This window comes from Pinus tabuliformis, chromosome J (genome assembly GCF_031772625.1).
Source record: "Pinus tabuliformis cultivar Carrire ecotype Pingquan chromosome J, CPIR1, whole genome shotgun sequence".
NCBI classification, from domain to species: Eukaryota; Viridiplantae; Streptophyta; class Pinopsida; order Pinales; family Pinaceae; genus Pinus; species Pinus tabuliformis.
Window position 1 is genome coordinate 804,889,411 of NC_142295.1, and position 8,942 is coordinate 804,898,352.

Consider the following 8,942-nt stretch of genomic DNA (forward strand, 5'->3'; position numbering starts at 1 on the left):
ACAATGTTATAGTTCTGAGCATCTCTCGCATGCGGATTGAAAGATAACTTCCGAAGTATACCTTTAGCACGTGGTTTGATTACTAATTTTTGGTTAGGTTTCTCAATCTGTAGCAGATCAGAACCAGGAGTTGAGGTTGCTGGGTTTGAATTAGAAGATTTTGCTTCCTTACCACCAACAGGACTTTTACTTCCATAATCTTGTGATTGCGTCACAATCCTAACATGGGACATCATCATTATGGGTTCTTCTGAGGCATTTGAGGAAGAACCGATCATCTAACTATCTTGACTAGGAAAAGGATCCTTCAAGACAGCAGGCATTTGAGAACCTTTGACGATTTTCACAACCTCAGCACAATGAGGGCAGTCTCTTGTAAAATGCTCTTCGTCACAAATGAAACAAGGATAATGAAGTTTAAGTTTCTCATCAATAGATTCCATTTTATCTGATTTCTCTTTTGAATTTTGCTTATTTTTCTTCTTCCCCTTCTTTTTACCGCCGTATTTTGATTTGGCTGTAGATGATTCTACGACATGAATATCGGCAGGAATTTCAGTGGAAGAGTCTCCCATTGGGGAATATGGTAAAGTTATAATGGGAGAAGAATTCTTTGAAGATTTCTTCTTACTTTTGGTATTAACTGAACCAATCATACCATCAGCGGCATGAGACCCTAAAGGAGCTGCAGTTATTTGATTTTGTTTCAGAAGGTTGGGGATTTTTTCATGTAAAGTACCTGATTGCGTATAAATGAGGTCAAAGTACTAAGTTTGAGAAATTACTTGCTCTTCAGTAACAACTCCGGCCTTAACTACATCCTCAGTGATTTTAAGTAACAATTATTTAACAAACCATTCTACTAAAATTTGATCTAGAATATAAACTTTCACTAAACGTCGTCAACATTGCCATTCATGAATATGATCTGAAATGTATGTCGAAATTGACTGTTTTAATGAAGTTAATAATTTCGTGCCATTGTCATATCTGACAGGCAACTGAAAATGAGTTAAGAATGAAGTGGCTAACTGACTAAAGTTATAAAAAGAGGCTCATGTTAACTCAATGTACCACTTGGCCGCAAGACCAATCAGAGTGCGTTGAAAAAGACGTAAATGAATTGAATCATCTATAATGGAGTTAGATGCACACTAGAGGTGATAAGTCATCACATGGTTTGACGGATCTTCTCTTGATTTACCTTCAAACTTTGGGATATCACTGGGCAACTTATTCGGCATTGGCGGCCAAAACGGAAGATAATTAATTGGATCGTTCGTAAGGTGCGACAAATCAGGGTCATAAGACCAGCCCCAGGAGGAGGATATCCCAGATAACTTGGAATTGGAATTGCATTTGGAATATTATATCCTCCCGGAAAACCAGGATTAACCGGACCATATTGGGGTTGTTGAGGTTGCTAATATGTATATCCAGGGTACGGTTGATACTAGTAAACTAGGCTTTGAATAGCAGGACCAAATTGGTACTATCCCTGGTACGGTTGATAAGTGAATTGTGGTTGACTTGTGACAATTGTACTTGGACCAGGTTGTCCTACAGGCATTTGAAATGAAGTCTGAATTGTGGGTCCAAACTGAGGTAAAGATGCTTGAGGAGTTGATGCAAGAACAGTAGAAATCGGAGCTGTCGATACTCTAGAAGTAGGTGGGGTAGATTGAACAGAAGCTACAGTAGTTGCAGTAGTCGTTTGAGGCGAAGTTCGAGGCGAACTAGGCCCAGGCTGATGAGCTACACCAGGTCCAGAGGTTCGAATAGTAGACTGGACAGGTTGCTAGGTTGAACCAGAAACCAAAGGTTGCCCAGATTGAGATGACAACTGCACATTAGGTTGCAAAATCTATTGAGATTGAGATGGATCACACACCATGTTCATTCCGGGATATGGACCCATAGAAGGTTGAACATATTGAGGACCATAACCGGGTTAAGCATAGGGCTGATAATTCAAAGGTACATTTCTAGCTCCTTGTACAAATGATTGACCAAAAGGTGGTTGGAAACCTTGGGTTGGGTACTAACCTTGAGGTTGATAATCTTGAGGGACGTAATGAAACTAAGGTTGACCTTGAGGCATATATTAATACTAGGGTTGATCTTGAGGTACGTACTGAGTCTGGGGTTGACCTTGAGGAATGTATTGTCCCGAAGGTATGTACTGTCCTCGAGGTTCCCCCCAGGCGGTAACTGAGTACCTTGAGGTTGCCCCCCAGGTGATAATTGAGAACCTTGAGGTTGCCCCCTAGGTGGTAACTGACTACCTTGAGGTTGCGGAGTTGGAATAGTACCAGACATCATAAGAATTTCTCCTACACCCAATGGTTTAGTTCCGTTATGACCAGGTGATAGCCCATGTTCAATGGGTTGAGGAGATGCTCCTGAAAAAGTACCAATGAGTGACTGATACCTAGAAGGAACAGAAGGACCACCATATAAAAATTATTCCGGCGATTTGGAAAACATGGATGACTGTCTTGACATATTCAAAGGAGGATAATAACCTCTAGGTGTTGGGTGAAAAGGAATATGAGGTGGCGAAAAACGAAGACCCAGATTTTCTAAAAAGTTGTTCAATGAGAGGTACGAAGCGTCCCTCCTAGGTGGACTGTAGAAAATTGATTCACGCTCCCTGTTATATACCTAGGGAGGATAATATGGGGTACCAAGGGAGGTACCCAAGGTAATAATGTAATAATGGGATGGGCCATCGTAATAAATAAGGTGGTTAACCCATATCATGTAAGGGACCACAAGTAGTTAGTAATAATGTAATGGGCCCATGGTATTAGTTGATGGTATGAGGGAACCATGGTAATGACCCATGGTATTGTAGGTATGAGGCCTATATAGAGGCTAGAAACTCCAAGTCAAGGAATATAGTCAAGGATTATTGTATGAACAGGCATATGGCTTGTGGAGTGTTCTCCTTCCTTAAGGAGTGAATGTATGGTGTTTCCCTACCTTAAGGGTTTGATCAATAAAGTGAATCATTTCTATCTATATTTAGATCTTATTATTTCTTGGGTTTATTTTCATTGTCTTATATTTTCATATCAGATCTATAACAAGTGGTATCAGATCTACAACAAGTGGTATCAGAGCTACAACAAGTGGTATCGGAGCTATAACAGTGGTATCAGAGCCATAGTAATAATGTAATAATGGGATGGGCCATAGTAATAAATAAGGTGGTTAACCCATATCATGTAAGGGACCACAAGTAGTTAATAATAATGTAATGGGCCCATGGTATTAGTTGATGGTATGAGGGAACCGTGGTAATGACCCATGGTATTGTATGTATGAGGCCTATATAGAGGCTAGAGACTCCGAGTCAAGGAATAGTGAAGGATTATTGTATGAACAAGCATATGGCTTGTGAAGTGTTCTCCTTCCTTAAGGAGTGAATGTATGGTGTTGCCCTACCTTAAGGGTTTGATATCAATAAAAAGAATCAATTCATATCATTTCTGGGTTTATTTGCATTGTCTTATATTTTTATATCAGATCTATAATATTCTTGGGTTAGATATATAACAAGTGGTATCAGATCACTTTCTTGGGCACAAGGGGAGAATTTTATTTTATTTTATTTTATTTATTTATTTATTTATTTATTTTTATTTATTTTTTTTTTTTTTTCAGGATTTCGGGGGCGGCGAGTTTGCAGATTAGATCTGTATGTCTTGGTGAAATATCTACAAAATCTAATTTTAGAACTGTATTATTTGTAAAAAAATATCCAATTTCAAAAAAAAAATCGGTTGAATCGGAGTCCGGATGAAGGAGATATCGCTGATCTAAAAATCAATGGGGTTGCAGACAATTTTTCAGGGCAGCGAGTTTGCGTCACAGACCTGGATGTCTTGGTGGAATATCTGCAAAATCTAATTGTATATCTGGATTCTTTGTGAAAAAATACCCAAATTCAAAAAAAAAATCAGTCGAATTGAAGTCTGGATGAGGGAGATATCGCTGATTTAAAATTAGCTCTTTTTTGCAGAAATTTTGGTGACGGTGGGAGAGTTGCAGCATAGATCTGAAATTCTAGTGTCTGGATCAAGTTTTCTATCACATGGGAAGATGCAGGATGATTTTTCCATTTCTGGAAACATGTTATAATAGGGATTCTGAGCAATATTGACGGAATTGTGACCATTTCAAATTTTCGCCAATTTTTTGTGATGGCGCGCCTAGATCTGAATTTGATGGACTTGTATCCATTTGATGGCTCTCATCCAGCCAAATGGATAGCACAAATGGAGAAATGTTTTAGATTGAATTACATCATGGATGATGAGACTCAGCTGAGTGTGGGAACAATGTACTTGGACATTGAAAGATTGCAATGGTGGCAAAGGCATCAACGTTGTTGTCGAAGGCCCTTGACTTGGGACAAATTCACAAAAGCTCTTATGGACCACTTTGACCGTAAAGCTAATCTTGTGGATAAGCTCACACAGGCAGACACACAACCTAGCAAAGATTTTATTTTTACAGGAAAGAAGGAAACCAAGGAACCTAAAGGGTTATTTTCTGCTGGTATCTCCTTATTGCAGGTTCATGGATTCATTCAAAAGGAGAAGATCGTTGTGTCTGTAAATCCTAGTTGTAAGCATAATTTTATCAATGTTAATTTGGCAAAAAAATTGCAAGTTCCAACAAAACACATTGAAAACATACAGGTTGATAATGAGGATGTTCAAGTTTATAAAGATTTGAAGCTTTCTATGGATAAGTATGTGTTGCATTGTGACTTTTATACTTCAGATATGGATAACATGGATGTTGTTTTGGGATATCCTTGGATGGAATCTGTGGGTACGGTCAATATTAATGTGCAAAAGAAATTCCTAAAACTCTGGTATAAAAAGAAGAAAATTACATTACAGGATATTTCCATCAATAAACAGGTAGAGTCCATGGAGGTTGACGCAGAAGATGTTCCAGGGACTGACATATCAGATGATGAGCATATGATGGTCAACAATCAAACACAAACAGAGGCTGAAGCTGAAAAGGTAATAGGTGCTGACACATCTGATGAGGATTCAGTGGTTGAAGTCATATTGGAAACGAAGACACCACAACAGGCACCACAGCAGGGTGAATTAAAGAAAAAGGCACCGTGGGTTAAAACTTCAACATATCATCACCCACATCACCCCGCAAGAAAACAACCAACAAGATGGCAACCAATTAGTCATAAGGACAACAACCCCCATATGACGGATAGCGAGGAGCGACGATCCACCTACTACACATCAACACAGGAGAGCTGCCACGGTCAACTTCCATCTCAAGCGAGCGAGGCACCAGCGAGATCGAAGGTTCACCTTTCTCTTGGATGGCTAGATGCACGTTCATGGTACCAGTGGACTACTCTTTTGAGTAGATCTTATTATTTGTGTTCTTCCCATGTTTCGGGGACGAAACATGCTAAGGGGGGTGGAATGTTATATACCTAGGGGGGATAATATGCGGTACCAAGGGAGGTACCCAAGGTAATAATGTAATAATGGGATGGGCCATAGTAATAAATAAGGTGGTTAACCCATATCATGTAAGGGACCACAAGTAGTTAGTAATAATGTAATGGGCCCATGGTATTAGTTGATGGTATGAGGGAACCATGGTAATGACCCATGGTATTGTAGGTATGAGGCCTATATAGAGGCTAGAGACTCCAAGTCAAGGAATATAGTCAAGGATTATTGTATGAATAGGCATATGGCTTGTGGAGTGTTCTCCTTCCTTAAGGATTGAATGTATGGTGTTGCCCTACCTTAAGGGTTTGATCAATAAAGTGAATCATTTCTATCTATATTTAGATCTTGTTATTTCTTGGGTTTATTTTCATTGTCTTATATTTTCATATCAGATCTATAGCAAGTGGTATCAGATCTACAACACTCCCTAAGTTCTAAAGTTGGTTGATTTTCAGGGAGACTTATATCTTCTTCCGGATTAACAAGTTCTTTAATAGCAATAAATCCAGAAGGAATATTTTGGGTAACGATCCTTCCTACCCTGGGTGAACCAGGACCACTGGAAGTTGGAGAAGCAAATCCTGAGGATGGAGTAGCAGCAGGTTCAGTTTCAAGCTTAGAAATTTCAGGTTCTTCAGCTAATTCACTAGTAGGAGAAACACTACCAGTAACTTCAGAAAATAAAATTGGTTCAGAAATATACTCTGTTTCTTGAACTTGATAATTACGATGAACAACTAAAGAAGCTTCTCTTTCTTCCGGTGACCTAACTCTACTATCACTAGGAGTTACAAGAGCTCGTAGCCCTTCAAGCTGGCTTGGTGAATACTCGAGAGGTTGTCCCCGAAGTCTACGGGATTGTCTCGGTAATTTAGCCACGATTAAATATTTTAATTACTTCACACACAAACAAAGAAAAATCTCAATATAGCCACCTAAAGTCTCTAAAGAACCAAACAATTTGATTCACATGCCTAAAAAATATAGGAGTTCAAACCACACACAAACAGTAACTTTATGTACCGAACACACTAGTTGGTGATGAAATCCAACGTCGCAGGATTCAATACAGAAAGGGCGGTTGGAACAGTTACCCCGACAACCTGCTTAATGAAACAGACTGGCACAAGTTTCTTCACTAAACCGTCTCGAGTGAAGAGAACCCCCCACAGAGTCCAAGTGAGTCTAGTCAACGTCTGCTCCAGGTACAGTGGGATCTTCCCTCCACCATCACCTTAAGAAAGAATCCTATAAATTATGGTCACTATGGTTATCAATAAAAACAAATATACCTGGGGGAACAGTCTGTGATCCGATACACATGCAAGGGCAGAGTAGTAAAGCTCAATCCCCTTGAAGGTTCCTTGACATAATCCAAGGTTTACCAACAAGTGACCCCAGGCTCCTCAACAATGGTCAATCTGAGGTTTACCATTTTTAATACGTGTATATCTACTATCGTTCCCAATGAGGAAGGATTGATTACCCCACTGGTTCAGATATGATCTCATGCTTGACTCCTTTAAGAGGAGCTTCCCAGAGCATAGATGTAACAATTAGAATTTATCTCCTACCGCAAGATATAGCTACTTGCATGTTTTAACTATCTTGGAGAGTTAATTACTCCCTACTCCAAGATACCAGCCTAAGCTATGTTGGTGATAAAGAACCCTAAAAATAAAATGATTGCTAGATCAATTTTATTTTAAGCATTATTTTTATGATTGTTTCTTAAGTCAAAAGGTATGGAGATGAAACTTTATGGTGTGAAGACTCGACTCCAAAACACTAAAAATGCACCTAAGATAATAAACAATTCGTTTACTTCAGTGAATTTCTAGCTAAAGAAAGAGTTGAGAATGCAATACTTTGAAAAACAAATCTTTCTTCAACATATAACTGAAAAGAAAATATTTTTTTATCTTTTTCAATAAACTCAAAACGAGACTACTAATTATGCTCACAGAAAAATCCTTTTGCTTTTTCAACAATCAAAACTACAGAAAACAATTTCTTTCAAAAGAGATTCTAAAAATTTCTAGAAAACACTCAAAACTATAAAAAACTATGCTTGAGATCTAAAAATTTCTAAAAACCTAGTTGAAGTAAAAGCTTACAAAATTTCTTTTCGAGGACGTTTTACTTAGTTATTCAGCAAACTAAAGACTAATTCATTTAGAATAACAAATTAATAAAAAAAACACTGAACTTATGTTTTCATTTTTTAAGAAATGAAATTCAAAACTTTCAAAACAAGTTCTTTCAAAGCTTTACAAAGAGAAAAATGAGATCTATTCCTCACCAAAGGCAGATTTCACAAATCGGTCAGACTCATCAAGAAGACCAAAAAGACCAGGGTAATCTGAGCATTCTTAGGTTTATAATCTCTGAGTTACTACAAAGATGAAACGAAAATCAAACCAGGCACACAAAACTTCTAGAAAATCACCTAAAACTAAAATGTTAATGGAACTCACTCACAAGAAGTTTCTAACAAGAAACATGCAGATCTAGGCAGAGGCTAAAAAAACGTAAACAAATCCTAAGTCTAACTAGATGAAAATATTTTAGGTTTTTCAAAAATTTGACAGGGTCCACAGGCCTCTGGTATAACTAGATGTGGTACCGCTCTGTGTAGTAAAGCAACAGTGCGGGGATGTCCGCACTGTGTTACAAATAGAACGTGTGGTCCTCTTTCAAAAGTGTGAAAAACAAAAAACAATTCAAAATCTAAAAACTACCCAATCCCACACACATCAAGCAAAAACCAGAAACAGAGAAAAAGTTTCTCAAGTCAAAGTAAAAGTAAAGGCAAAAACCAAAATTCAATTCCCCAGCGGAGTCGCCATTTTGTCGGCCGGATAAATCGTTCTTGCGGACAAGACCGATCTCCCTAGTATCAACTGATATCTAGCGACAAGCAGAAAAATCAAATCTACCTTTCTCTAAATATTGCGATTTATAAATGAAAACCAAGAGGTGTTTTAGACCCTACCTTAAGTCCAACGCTAGTTTGTGGCAGCCACGCTTCGACCGTCCGAATGAGTTTCCTTTTAAGAACCTGCAAACACAAACAAGCACACATCAAATAACACCTGTATAGCCAATATAATAAATCATATTCATCATGGTGATCAAGGAATCCATGAAATAAACCATAAGAGACAGCTTATTGAGAAAAATAAACTTGATTGTATTAACTTTAAACAAAGAAGAGCTTTACAACCTTGGTGCCTTGATGTTGTACAAGCTCCTCCCAGGGTCCAAGCAAGAATCTCCTTTACTTTGACAAGCCTCACACTCTTCCCAATAAGATCAAAAGGTATGTAATATCTCCTCTCAAGCTTAATTAGGAATTCTAAATTCCAACAGCATTTACCCTAAAAAAATATTCAGCTTTCAACCTCCTCAGTAACCAGCCCAATGCCT